Consider the following 13,243-nt stretch of genomic DNA (forward strand, 5'->3'; position numbering starts at 1 on the left):
ATTATTATAATTTTCTATGCAGCATCTTCACACATTGATATAAACATTTCGATTTAATATAGGTTATGTAAGCTACGCTCTCTCAGTAGCGCACAATGAATAACATGAATCAAGCACAAGAAATTAATCGTGCATCTCACTGATTCGAATGCTACCTTGTAAATCCTATAAAATGGTAGCGCACAATGAATATCAATAGTTGCACACAAGCAAAGAATTGCGCGTCTTGCCGATTCGAGTATCATCATGTAAATGCCATGAAAAACCAAGCGCACATTCACACGCACAAGAGTAAAACTTTTATCATGCAAAATTAGGCCCAAGAACTCGAAAGCCTTCGAGAACGGGATCGGGGGCCCAGCCCGACCTCCGTCTTACCGCCCTGATCAAAGATCACCAACAAAGTGAAAAGGGCAAGGCCTGGAAGATCAAAGTAGGCCACTGGAACAGGAGCTCAGGAAGTTGCTGCTGCTCTGCACCAGGACCTCTGAATAGTGAGCACGTGGAGCTGGGCTGGCTTCCTTTTATAGAGTCTTAGCCCAGCCTACCAACCACACCCAGGCATGCTGCAGGGAAAGCTTCTAGAAGGCCCTGGAAGGGGACCATACCCTGACACAGTCTGAAAGCCTGCAGCAGTACATTACATTTGAACAGTATTTATATGCATGCTCAACATAAGTCTTTAAGATTAAACTCTGCAATGCAAAAGATTAAACAACATCATAACAGCACAATGCATAAATTATGTTAGCTTGAAATTGTTAGGTTTTTGCATTCTAGTCGCCCGTAGAGCACGCACTGCCCTGATGTTGACACCTTGTATGGATTTTATCTCCTGGAGAGGGGGTGTAAATCCATAGCACTAATTGCACAGTTAATGTTGAGGTTCCAGGAGTACAACTTTAATGTAGAGTATTCACCTGGAAAGAAGAACATTACAGCAGATTGTTTGTCCAAACTTCCTTGTGCTTCTAATGAGGGTGCTGATGAAACAGAAGACAATGAAGTAGTAGGTAACATAGCTGACATGTTGTCTGGAAAATCTGAGGGTGTGTTTGAAGGGATGTGGAAGGTTGTTATGGAAAATGATCTTCCACTGAAAAAGGTTATGGAACATGTTAAAGGAGGATTCCCTTCAAGGAAGGAAGTTTCTGATGAATTGTTCCATTATTTGAAAGTTTTGGGAGAGTTAGAGGTTGAAGGTGAAATGTTGTTCAAATAAGGAAAGTGTATACCTCCTGCCAGTTTGAGAGATCATATACTATCTGTGGCACATGAAGGACATTTAGGAATGTCATAGATGAAAAGATTGGTAAAAACTGTTTTTGGTGGCCAGGCCTTGACAGGGTGGTAAACTGAGTGGTCAGAGAACGTTATGTGTATGCCAATAGTGAGGAAATGTTAAAGGTGTCATCGGCACCTTTGAACACAATGGCTTGGACTGAATTTCCATGGCTGAAAGTTGGGTTTGATATCTCAGGGGCTTCAGTTTTTGCCCCAAGACTGTAGATTTGCCATGGTTGTGCTAGACTACCATTCGAATTGGCCTGAAGTAAAGTTGGTGCCTCAAGTCACCACAGCAATTGTAATTGAATTTCTCAAAGAGTTGTTTGCTGAAGTTCTTATCACAAATAAAGGAGTACAGTTGAAGTCATTTGAAATGGAACGTTTCCTCTGATACTGCAAAATTCGTCATGTTATTACAGCTTTGTATGAACCGCAAGGTAATGGTCAAGTAGAAAGATTTACACGTGTGTTGAAAGATAACATCTTGTGGGCACGTGGATCTGGAGCAGAGTGGAAAAATAAACTAAGAGAAAAGTTATTGATGTATTGTATTACTCCTCACACCACCATGGAGGTTAGTCCTTTCAAATTACTGAAAGGAAAAGGTTCTGTTTCCAAATTATTAATGGTGGGTGAAAAATTCTGCTCCGCCCGCGGAGTTCGTGGAGTTTTGCCCACTCCAAGCTCTGCGGGGAGTTCCCAAAAACTCATCAAAGTTACTGAGAGTTGAGTTTTTATTTCTTGTGCAGCTCGCCAACGTTAAGTTGGCGAGCATGAGAAATCGCTATGTTGGCAAGCGCAAGGGAGATTTCTGAATACGAGCGGTCATGGCAGGTCACGACCACCCACATTGAGAAACCTGCCGCTCGCATTGAGAAAGCTGCCACTCGAGTAGAAAGTCTACTCGACTGGAAGAAAGAAGTTAGCATCCTCTGGCGTTCTGCATGATGCTGTTTGTGCTGATTTTACAGCACAGGAGAAACTCCAGGCACTGAAATCAGTGCTAACAGCGTGACTTACCTCAAACTCCACCACAAGCGGAACTCCACATTGCGTAGCAGAGATCCTCAAACTTCCTCCAGGACCACAAATTATGTCCTTAATGGTTTAAAAAGAGGCAAAAGGTAAAAAAAAAGAGGAAAGGAATAAGGAAGGGTTGGCATCAAGAGTTGAGAGTAGAAGTAAAACAGGAGAGGATAAAACAGGCATATGATGCAAGTGGAAGGTCAATAAGCCCATTTTTGAAGCTTGTGATTGGGTCAGAATTTGCAAGCCTGGGATTTAAGGAAACAGAGATTCCAAGTTTGCACAGCTGTTCAGGCAGTCAAGGTTAATAAGAACAGTGTAGTCACTCAAGATGGAAAAGTATGGAATGTCAGGAGAGTTGCTAAATGTGAGAATATACATATATTTAGCAGTAATAATAGTGAAAGATCATATTCTGAAAAGCAAAGAGTCATATACTCTTTGTAAAGAAAGTCAAAGTGAGTCTGTGCCATCCAGAGTCAAATGTGGAGCTCATGCCAGACGAGTTCCTTGCAAATTTGTTGATTATGTATAATTCCTTGCATTTGTATCATCTATCTTTTATATTTTTTTTTCTGTTTTCCCTCCCTTTACTTTTTGTGCTATTTTTTTCTTTTTTTTTCCTTTTATTCGTAAAGGGGAAAGGTGTGTAATATTCTGTGTAGTTCCCTTTAGCTGGCTTATGTGTATTTTCAACTCTGGTCTCATCCCAGATCTCTGTTCTGGGACTTCTGTTATAGAATGGATGAGGATAGATTGGTTGTGCTGCTGGTCTTAGCGGACTAGTTCTGTGCTGTCTCTAATAAAGATACTTTTAACCACATATTGGAGTACGTATCCTTTGATGTTACAATGTTATAGTTCAGATTTTACACGCACTAAGCCATAAAACTTCAGCTGGTATACTTAGAGTTATTTCAGGTAACTATAACTCATGCCCTAAAGCAACCATAACTCATGCCCTCGCCACACAAAGTTTTCTCATCAAGAATTTTACTGCAAATGTTACAGAGATATTATGAATGATGTCATAGAAGAAGTCATGAGTGATGTAATATTTGGATAATTAGTAGTGCATGGCAAGGGTGCAAGTTGTAGTTACCTTACAGCACAAGTTACAGTTACTTGAAATAACTAACTATACCAGCTAAATTTCTATAGTTTTGTGCTTTCAAAATCTGAACCTAACTATAACGTCCCTGTAACCTTTGTTTTAATCTCTTTCCTAACTTGATGTTTTTCAAGTCATTTTCAAGCTTTTTTTAACATTAAGTAAGATGCCCCCTCCGTTGTGAGCAGATGCACGGTGCAGGAGGGGTTTGATGCAAGCTTGGCCTGGCATTGTGCTGCCCACACCCAAGCTTGCTGCTCCTGGCTCCCCTCCTCCTTGCCAGCCATTGTCCAAATCTGTGCCCTTGCTCCCTCATTATAGCGCAGTCTGGCCATTGTTCTGCCAGTGCCCTTCCCGCCTTCCTTGAATGGTTATGTTGCTGCCCCATCCACCTCCTCCCTACCTTCTGATGTTCGAGTTCATGCACCAACCACTCCCTCCTGCCTTCCATGGTCCAAATTGCTGCCACTGTACTCCATTTAGCTTGAAGTCCCTGCCCACTCCTCCTGCCCCAATCACAAATTCTTTGCCCCATCATTGCCCTCCTGCTTAGCCTCTGTACTTAGCTTGCTGCCCTTGCCCTTCTTCTCCCTGCACTCTGATGTCTCGATGTATGTCTCTGCTCCCTCCTTTTTGCCTACCATGTATCATGGACCTGCCACGGCCCCTCCTATCTACTCTGAGTGTTGTGTTGAACTGCCACTGCCCCCCCCCCCACTTGCCCTGAATGGCCATATAGCTGCCGTCTGTCCCTGCTACTTCCACTGTGCCTGTTTAGGTGCCATACCTATATCCCCTCCCTCCTGCCCTCCATGGTCCATTTTGCTGCAACTCCATTAAGCCCTCCATGCTCTGTCATGCTGCAACTGTTCCTCCTGCCTGCCCTGCATGGTCTGCTGTGAAGCCCTTCCCCTGCACTCTCTTGTCTGTGTCCAGCCCCTACCCGTCTCTTCTGTCCTCCATGGTCCTTTATGCATGACCCTGTACACTTCCTCACAGCCACCACGGCTGTTGTGCTGGCACTAACCCCACCGCTTGCCATGCATGGTCTTTTGTGCTGCCACAGCTCCTCCCACCTGCCCTGTGTGTTCAGCTTGCTGTCCCTGATCCCCTCCCACCTTCCGCCTGTTGTCTGTGTGTATGCCATTATAGTCTCACTGTTGTCCTCCGTGGTGTGTTGTGTTTTCAGTGCTTATCCCGCTTGTATTCCATGGTAAAGTTGCTACGCCTGCCCTGCCCCTTACCCCCTGGCCTCTGTTTTCCATGTGCAGGCCCCTAACCCCTCCATCCTGCCATGTCTGGTCCGTCGTGGTGTCCTTGTGCCTCCCTCCTGCCCTTCATGATCCGTTATACTGCAACTGTCCCTCCTGTCTGTTGGGTATGGTCAGCTTGATGCCCTTGCCTCTTTGTATGCTACTCTCTGTTGTACATGTGCATGGCCCTTTCCCGTCCCTATTGCCTTCCATGATCTGTTGTGATACACTGCCATCCTGCCTGCCATGTGTGATGTATTGTGCTGAGACAACCCCTGGCACCTGCCCTATAAGGGCAGTTAGGTGCCCCTACCCCAGTCAGTGTCCCTGCCCCATTTCTCCACCCCCGTGTTCCAATGTACCATACTTGCCAACATTTTGAAGTTAGTAAGAGGAAGATTTAAAAAAAAAAAAGACCTGGGGAATTGATTTTCCCCATTGACTTACATTGAAAAAGAGGAAGCCTGAATCGGGTCTGTTGGTGGGTATAGTTGTACTGCCACTGCATCTTCCTTCTGCCATCAATTGCCTGTTTCTTTATCTGGATATTTAGCATCACAGATGCTCGCTTTCCTCATGGAGCCCCTCACGCTAGTGCTACTGCTCTGCAAGCTTACTCCCGCACAGATGCGCTGCCCACACCCTGCTACTGCGAGTGGGACTGAGCACTGCTCATGGTGGACTGGATTAAACTGCTCAGACCGTGGACATTCCACATTGCCCCACAACCTCAGCACTCTCAGTCATCAACAACCTGTAAGTTTTTCACTCACTCCCTCAGATTTGCCTGTTTAAAAGACACTGGGCCTGATTCCAACTTTGGAGGAAGTGGTAATCCGTCCCAAAAGTGACGGTAAAGTGACGGATATACCACCAGCCGTATTACGAGTCCATTATATCCTATGGAACTCGTAATACGGCTGGTGGTAAATCCGTCACATTTGGGACGGATTACCACCTCCTCCAAAGTTGGAATAACCCCCTATGTGTTGACAAAGTGCTTTTGAGAGAATTTGTATTGTCTATAAAGTGTATTATTATGTGTGTAAGGTTCTGCCTCTATAATAGGTTCTGGAGACAGTTTGCATTACAGACATTCATGGAATCATGATAGTGCTTTCAGCAGCATTTATTTTAGGGGTAGGTGGAAAACGGCTGAATCTTGCAGAGTTTTTATGTAACTGCGCTGACATTTGCGGAGTGAAACGCTGTGAATTCCACTCACCCCTAATATATGGCCCATAACCTTTTAAGTGCTGCTCTGGGCCAATGGCCGAAGACCAAGCTCCCTCCCCTGTGCATCTGTTGGCCATTGGCCGACCCTGGGGATTGTTAGAAAGTCCTGCTGGTGCTTTGCACTAGAGGGTTTCCGTTTTTAATCCCCAAGTTCAGGCTGCTCAGGAAGAGCTTCCGGAAAAGTCTGAGCTGTTCATTTTACCTTTACTGAATCAGTGCTGGGAGGCATATCTCAGCCCCCCAAGCACTGATTCTTTTGGAAGAGGTATAGTTGGAAAGGGGAAGACTCTCCCTTTTTTAAATGGTACCTCTGCCTAGTGATTCCCTGCTTGCGTATGACCATAAAGGAGTGATCTCCAAGCAGGGATCCACCCACTAGCCACCAGGGATAGGGGGAGCTGCACCTTAAGCAAGGGTTGTGCTTTCCAACCCCCTCTCCAAACTTTCAGTCAGGTGGCAGTTTCCCCAGATCTACCCCTGGGGGGGCAGAAAGCCCACTAGACACCAGGTTTAAAAAATAAATAAATACAGAGGTGGGGGCTTCCCACTTGGCCATGACCATGCTCCCCCCTGAATATATATGGAACAATCATTACTTCTGCACCTTCCTGGGGAGCAGAAAACCCACTAGACACAATATATTTTTTCAAACACAATATATAGAGGATGGGGGCTGCCACCCAGGGCATGGCCATACCCCTACCCCAAAAAGACATGGCAACAGTAACCCAATCTACCCCCTGGGAGCCAGAAAGCCAACTAGACACACAGGTATTTTTTTAAAAATAAATATAGGGTTGGAAGCTGTCCACCATGGGCATGGTCCTACCCCACCGCAGAAAGGACACATATAGGCCCTCATTATGACCCTAGCGGATGGGGGAGAAGTGGCGGTAAACCGGCAACAGGCCGGCAGAAAAAAAAATGGAATTATGACCATGGCGGTTACCGCCATGGTCATCCGCCACTTCTCCACTCCGACCGCCAGGGTGGTGACGACCGCTGGAAACTTCGGTCTCCAGCCCGGCGGCCGTCACCAGACCACCTGCGGTATCACGACCCTGCATACTCCCATGGATTTCGGGTGGTTTGGAACTGCCACGAAATCCTAGCGGTAGGCACTATCAGTGCCAGGGAATTTCTTCCCTGGCACTGATAGGGGTCTCCCCCACCCCCCCCACTCAGTCCTTCCCCCACACCCCACACCCCCCTGCAACCCCTCAACGGTGGCAGGACCCCCCTCCCCACTCCTACCCCCAACATGCACAGACACACACCCCCTACCCACCCCTACCCACAACATGCACAGACACACTACAACAACACACACCCGCACACATACAACAGACATGCACACAGACCAACCCGCACACATTTCCCATACACACAACACCCCCTGCATGCATACACGCACTCACACCCCCCCTCTACATACTCACACGCACACCCCCATGCACGCACACAACACACAACACCCCCCACCCCCCTCCCCTAATGGACGATCAACTTACCTTGTCTGTTGATCCTCCGGGAGGGGACGGGATCCATGGGGGCTGCTCCGCCGCCAGCTTCCCGTCACCAGAACACTGCCACACCGAATCATGGATCGTGATTCGGTGGGCGGTGTTCTGATGACGGGGCGGGGGAGGTAGAGCAACCTCCACTTCCCCGCCGACCACCAGTATGGCTGCTGTCGGCTCTCCGTCCGAAAAAGGACGGAGGGCTGCCAGCATTCATAATACGCTGCACGGCAAACTGCCTGCACTGGCGGTCTTCAGCACGGCTGTTCCTCAGCGGTCTTTGAAAAAGACCGCAGGGGTCGTAATGAGGCCCCTAGTCTTTCTTTCACCAGGTTTGCAGATGAAGGGTGATTATCGACAAATCTGCCCTTAGGGGAGCAAAAACACCAGTAGACACCACAGAAAAAAACATAGGGGTGGGGGCTTCCCACCATTGACATGCCAGTGCCCCCACCCCTAAAAAGGGCTCAAAAGTCTTTATGTGTCCCAGGGGATGGGTAGGAGCATTCATTTCCAATCTGCTCACCACAGAGGGGGCATAAAGCACACTAAACTCCTGGGAACAAACAAAAGGCAGAGGTGGCCTACCCTGGCATTGAACCTTGCCCCTGCCCCAGAAGGGGTAATAGTGTATTTCTCTTCCCCACCGCGCACATAGGAAGTTTGTCTCAATTGGTGAGGTTGCTCTAGTTCTGCCCACGAGGGGGATAAAAAGCCCTCTAGACACCATTTTTTTAAATCTGGGGCAAAAGAAAGAGGCACGGGTGTTGCACTCTGGCATTGGCCATACCCTCACCCTGAAACGGACTAACCTATCTTTCTGCCACTCCCCCATGGGTAGAATTGGGTTTTGCCACCAATTTGCCCCTGGGTGCAGAAAGCCCAGTGGATGACAGGGCTATTGTTTTTTATAAAATATTAGGAGCGGTGTGGTCCATCCTGACATCAGTCCCCATCCTCACCTGAAAGCTTCAATAGTCTTTCTTCCCTTCTGGTGACTATATTGACCCATCCCGCAGGCAAGAGAGACAACATTTGATTCTTTTGGGTGCTGTTTTACCATATAGGCCAGGAGAGTGGAGCTAAATCACAATAACTTCCCGCTTGTCATGGTGAATGGGAGCACTTTTTGGCATGGGTAGGTCGTCACCTGGAGAAAACTACCAGACCCAGACAATTCAGAAAACTAGACATTGTGAGGAGTCCATGATGGTATGCCTTATGTGGATCCCATGGCATTTTCTGACCCACAATTCTCTGCATACCTTAAAGTCTACCTAAAAACACTAAGGCCCTCATTTTGTCATTGGCGGTAAAAACCGCATACCGCCGCGGTGACGGGTGCCATAATACCATCACTGTGGCAACCATCCGTCCACCATATTATGATCACTGCTGGACTTCGGCGACAAAAAGGGTGGAAATACAGCAGTGATTATACTGGCGGACGGTGGTAAGGTGGCGCTGCTACCACCAGCACCGCAATACCAGTTGAATGTTGGCAACCATGTCATGACCTGTGATACGGCCTGGCAGTGTTCTGCTGGCAGGTGCTGCTGGCGGTAGCAGCGCCCCTTCCCGTTCCCTGACGTAAGACTTCCTAGAACAAGGTAAGTCGGGCTTCCAACGGGGGATGGGGGCTGTTGCATGTGTGTGTGCCTGGTGTGTGCATGAATGTGTGAGTTTTTGTGTGAATGCGTCTGTGGGTGTTGTGTTGTTTGCGTGGGTGTATGCGTGTGAGTGAATGTGTGTAAAAATGGTGAGGTGAGTGCGTGTTTGCATGTCAGTGTGATTGTGTGTAAGAATGTGTGTGAGCATGTCTGGAAGTATGCATGTATGCCAGTGTGAGTGAATGGGTGAATGTGTGGTGCGTGTCTGTGGGTGTGTGTGTGTATGGGTTGTGGGGGGAGTGAGAGGATCGGAGGGGGTAGGGTGAGTTTGGATGGAGGGGGTTGTCAGGTGTGTGTTGGGAGTGTGGGGGAGCTGCCTACCGGTGACAGGGAAAGAATTGCCAGTTTCCGCTAGGGCCTACCGCCATGGTTTTTGTGGCGTTGCTAACATCACGAAAACCATGGTGGTGTGCAGACTCAAAATGCCACCGGCGCTACTATGCTGGCCGCCGGGCTGGAGATTGTCATCTCCGGCCCGGGGACTGATACCGCGATGGTGGTATGAGTAGAGAAGTAGTGGGTTGGCTGCAGCCAACCCACCATTCTCATAATGTGGCGGTATGTACCACCAGCCTGTTGATGGTACTACTGCCACATTATCACTCATTGTCAGGGTCATAATGACCCCCTATTTTTCCTTCACTTTATGTGATGTAAACATCTGGCATACACAGGGATCCACAAAATTCTTACTGCCCAGCATTCCCCTACCTGTTCTGATGCAAAAACTACCCTTCTTGTATGGGTGGGCCTTGTTTCCACAACAGGAAAAGCCCCGTCATGTAATGAGGAAACATCAACATTTGCTGCCAAACACCTAATTTGTTTTGACAATTGGGGTAGCTGCGTTAACTGAGCCCTGACTCGTTTGCCACAAAGGGAAGCCTACCAAACCCACACATTTCTGAGAAATAGACATCTTGAGATGGTGTGCTTCGGATGGATCCTATGAAAGTTTCTTACCCACAATGGCCTAAAATCCTCAAACTTTGCCTAAAATCACAATTTTTCCTTGCATTTCTGTGATGAAAACTTCCAGAATGAGAAGCAATCCACAAAATTCATACCATCCATCATTACTCCCACTTGTGCCGATAAAAACACTGCACCACTTGTGTGGCTGAGCCTAGTGCATGCAACATAAATGCATCAGACCAAAGTCAATAGGAGTCCCCTTGCAAAAAGGGCTCCCAGTGACCTGGGTTTGATCTGTTCCTGTCACAAACCTAAATATCCTCAAAACCAGAAGGGTCTACCTTACATAATGGTATATTGTTTTTGTAAATCAGTCATTGTCACAAAAAGTAACGTTGTCATAAATTCCCATTTTGTTCCTACTCATTTTCAATATGTTTTTATTTCAACAAATAGTTTCTTTAGGAAGACCTTCAGAGATAAACACATATGACCTCTTGTTGAATTCAGACTTTCGGGAATGTTTCAGAAATCTCTATCTTTCCTGGATCACCGATTGCACCACAAACTGGAAGTAGGTTGAGAGGACATAAAAAGGAAAAATGGGCTTCCTTTTCGAAGTTTGCCAAAATATGTAAGTTTTTTTTATTCAGCTCTGCATGTTCCTAAAAGCCAGGAATAGGGTGAAGTGAACAGAGCAAACCATTTGTTGATGCTATGTTTTAGAACAAACAAACAGATTTTTATCCAGAGCACTTTTTTCCTATTTCTTCCCACAAAACTCAATACTTTGCCTATTTTTCGGCCCCCTCCATGGGAATCCACAAACCCCAGTTACCTTTAGAGTCCCCAGGAAGTTGGATAAAAAGGACGCAAATTTAGTGTGGATACCTTATTTGAATCTAACAAAACGTTACGTAGCACTAAGTGCGAACTGTCCCAACCAGCCAAAAGAGGACTCTGCACTTGAGGGTCGAGAGAATGGGGCGGAAGGCCTAGCAGTTAAAGTGGTTACATCTCGATAAGTTCATGTTTATTATTTTAACTCAACGACCACTTATATACTGAGGCAAGTTGTTCAGCGGACTAAAGTACATCTACATAAAAAAAAAAAAAACACACACTTTCAAATACTTAAATATGAGCAAGCATTACGCGAACAAGGCCCACTAATGAACTGAGGTTGTTTGCCTTGTTCAGACTAACATGCACACATACACTTTAAGGTATATCTTATTAAAATTGTACTGTGCTAAAGTACCAATAGGGCATTTGACAGCAGTAAAGTTAACGCTTATCTGCCAGTTCACTCCTACTCTTAACAGCACATATATGTAATTTCTCCTTAATACTACACCCTCGCGGCCCAGACACTCTATTTTCACTGCGGTCTTGTGTTTATCCCACGCCTCGAGTGCCTTTTTATTTTCATTGTCAGCTCTACTACAAAGTGTAGCCGCACACGTCCACCTTCCCGCTATAAATAATTCTTTTCTTAGGCTCCATCCGAGAAATGCCCCACCCCCACCTTTCAGAGTGAGCTCCTCCTGACCCCCCGATTCTAGAATTACATTCCACTAAAAATATATTTTATCTTGTTCCCTTGAGGAATTCGAATGTGTGTCATATTCCCTCCTCTCCCTCGTTCATCCTTTCCTACAACAGCCTTTAGTTTTTGTGGTTTACATCTTGCTCTGATTTTGTGAACCCTTTTAAGATTGCCTCAAATCCGTATTTATCCTCATGAACGAGATGAATTCAGATAAGCCTTACTAGTGACACCTACAGTTGCAGCTCTTTCCTACTTTCTATAATATTGCTTGGGTGTTTTTAACACTGTGATGTTTGTAAATGGATGTTGCCTGCCCTTCTTACGCCTTGCACTATATTAACACGTTTATATGATTCCTTGTAATTCATTGGCAACTAAACTGGAATAAGACACGTGAGGAATAATTCACCTACCATTTTAGACTGTGAATGGGTGTGATCTACTTACGGAAGTTATGGGCTATCAGAACGCGTCGACCCTCTGCAAACCGCTGACTACATGGGTTCCGAAGTCAGCTGAGATGTTGTGTGTTCATTTAGAAGAATAGTTTCCTTGTAAACTTTCTATTTTTTCGTGGTTACACCTCTACTTGTACACACTGCGTTACTATCGCAGGACTCAGAGGCTTGTCTCCCACATACTCCTCAATTCTGAATGCCCTGGTGTCGGATGTGACCAGTATCCCACCGATAAAATCCAACAGTAGCTGAGAGCACATCTTCGAAAGAGAAGGGGAGGAAAACTGAAGAGTGCAGTGTGGAATAATTTATCCAGGAAAGAATAGGACAGAGGTCACTGAGGATGAGTGGCAGGGCATCATTTTAAAAAGAATTTGAATCATGAGGGGATGGTAATGGAAAGGCCTAGTTTTGGTTCCACCCTTGCATGTTACCGGAGTCATATAAACATGTAACTAACATCGTATATATTGTATACCTTAACATTTCTAATATAAAGTGAAACACCAAACTGAATTATTAAAGGTGAATTCATTGTAGTAGACTAGAGATTAATATTTGTGTGTGTTCTAATGTTTAACAATGTACATGTGTAGTTCTCATTCACAATTACACCTATTCATTTCGAGTTACATTGCTTTATTGAAGTTTTCATATATATTCATGTTTCATTTATAATTGTTGCATTTATTTTGTAATTTTAAGATGCACTTTGAATCACGTATTCTGAATGTGCAATTATTATTTTATTAAGCTAGCATAAGCAAAGTCCCTAAGCATTTGGGCCCATATTTATGGAGAATTGGCGTAAGGCAGTGCTGAAAGTATTCTTTTTATGAAATACTGTGCATTCCTGGCCTCCTTTCCCCTGCCCTGGTACACAATTGGTTGCCGGAGCGTTCCATGCTGGATTGTTTTTTGTGCAGGAACGGATGCCTTCCTACACAAAAACAATCCTGAGAGGCATTTTCCTCTTTCTATGAGTGCAGCACACATGGAAAGAGGAAAATACGAGGAAAAATGAAATTGTTCCTCCTCGTTACGCCTGCTCTGGGGATCTGTAAGGTTTTGGTGACGCCCCAGGTTTATGTGATTAAGGAAATCTGGGGCAGTGTCAAAATCTATGGGTGTTGTGTGGGAAAGCCCTTTGTAACGCTCATAGAACGCATCCCTGGAGCAGAGAAAGGCAACGCAGTGACTTGCGCTTCTTTGTCT

Source organism: Pleurodeles waltl, chromosome 9, assembly GCF_031143425.1.
Source record: "Pleurodeles waltl isolate 20211129_DDA chromosome 9, aPleWal1.hap1.20221129, whole genome shotgun sequence".
Classification (NCBI taxonomy): Eukaryota; Metazoa; Chordata; class Amphibia; order Caudata; family Salamandridae; genus Pleurodeles; species Pleurodeles waltl.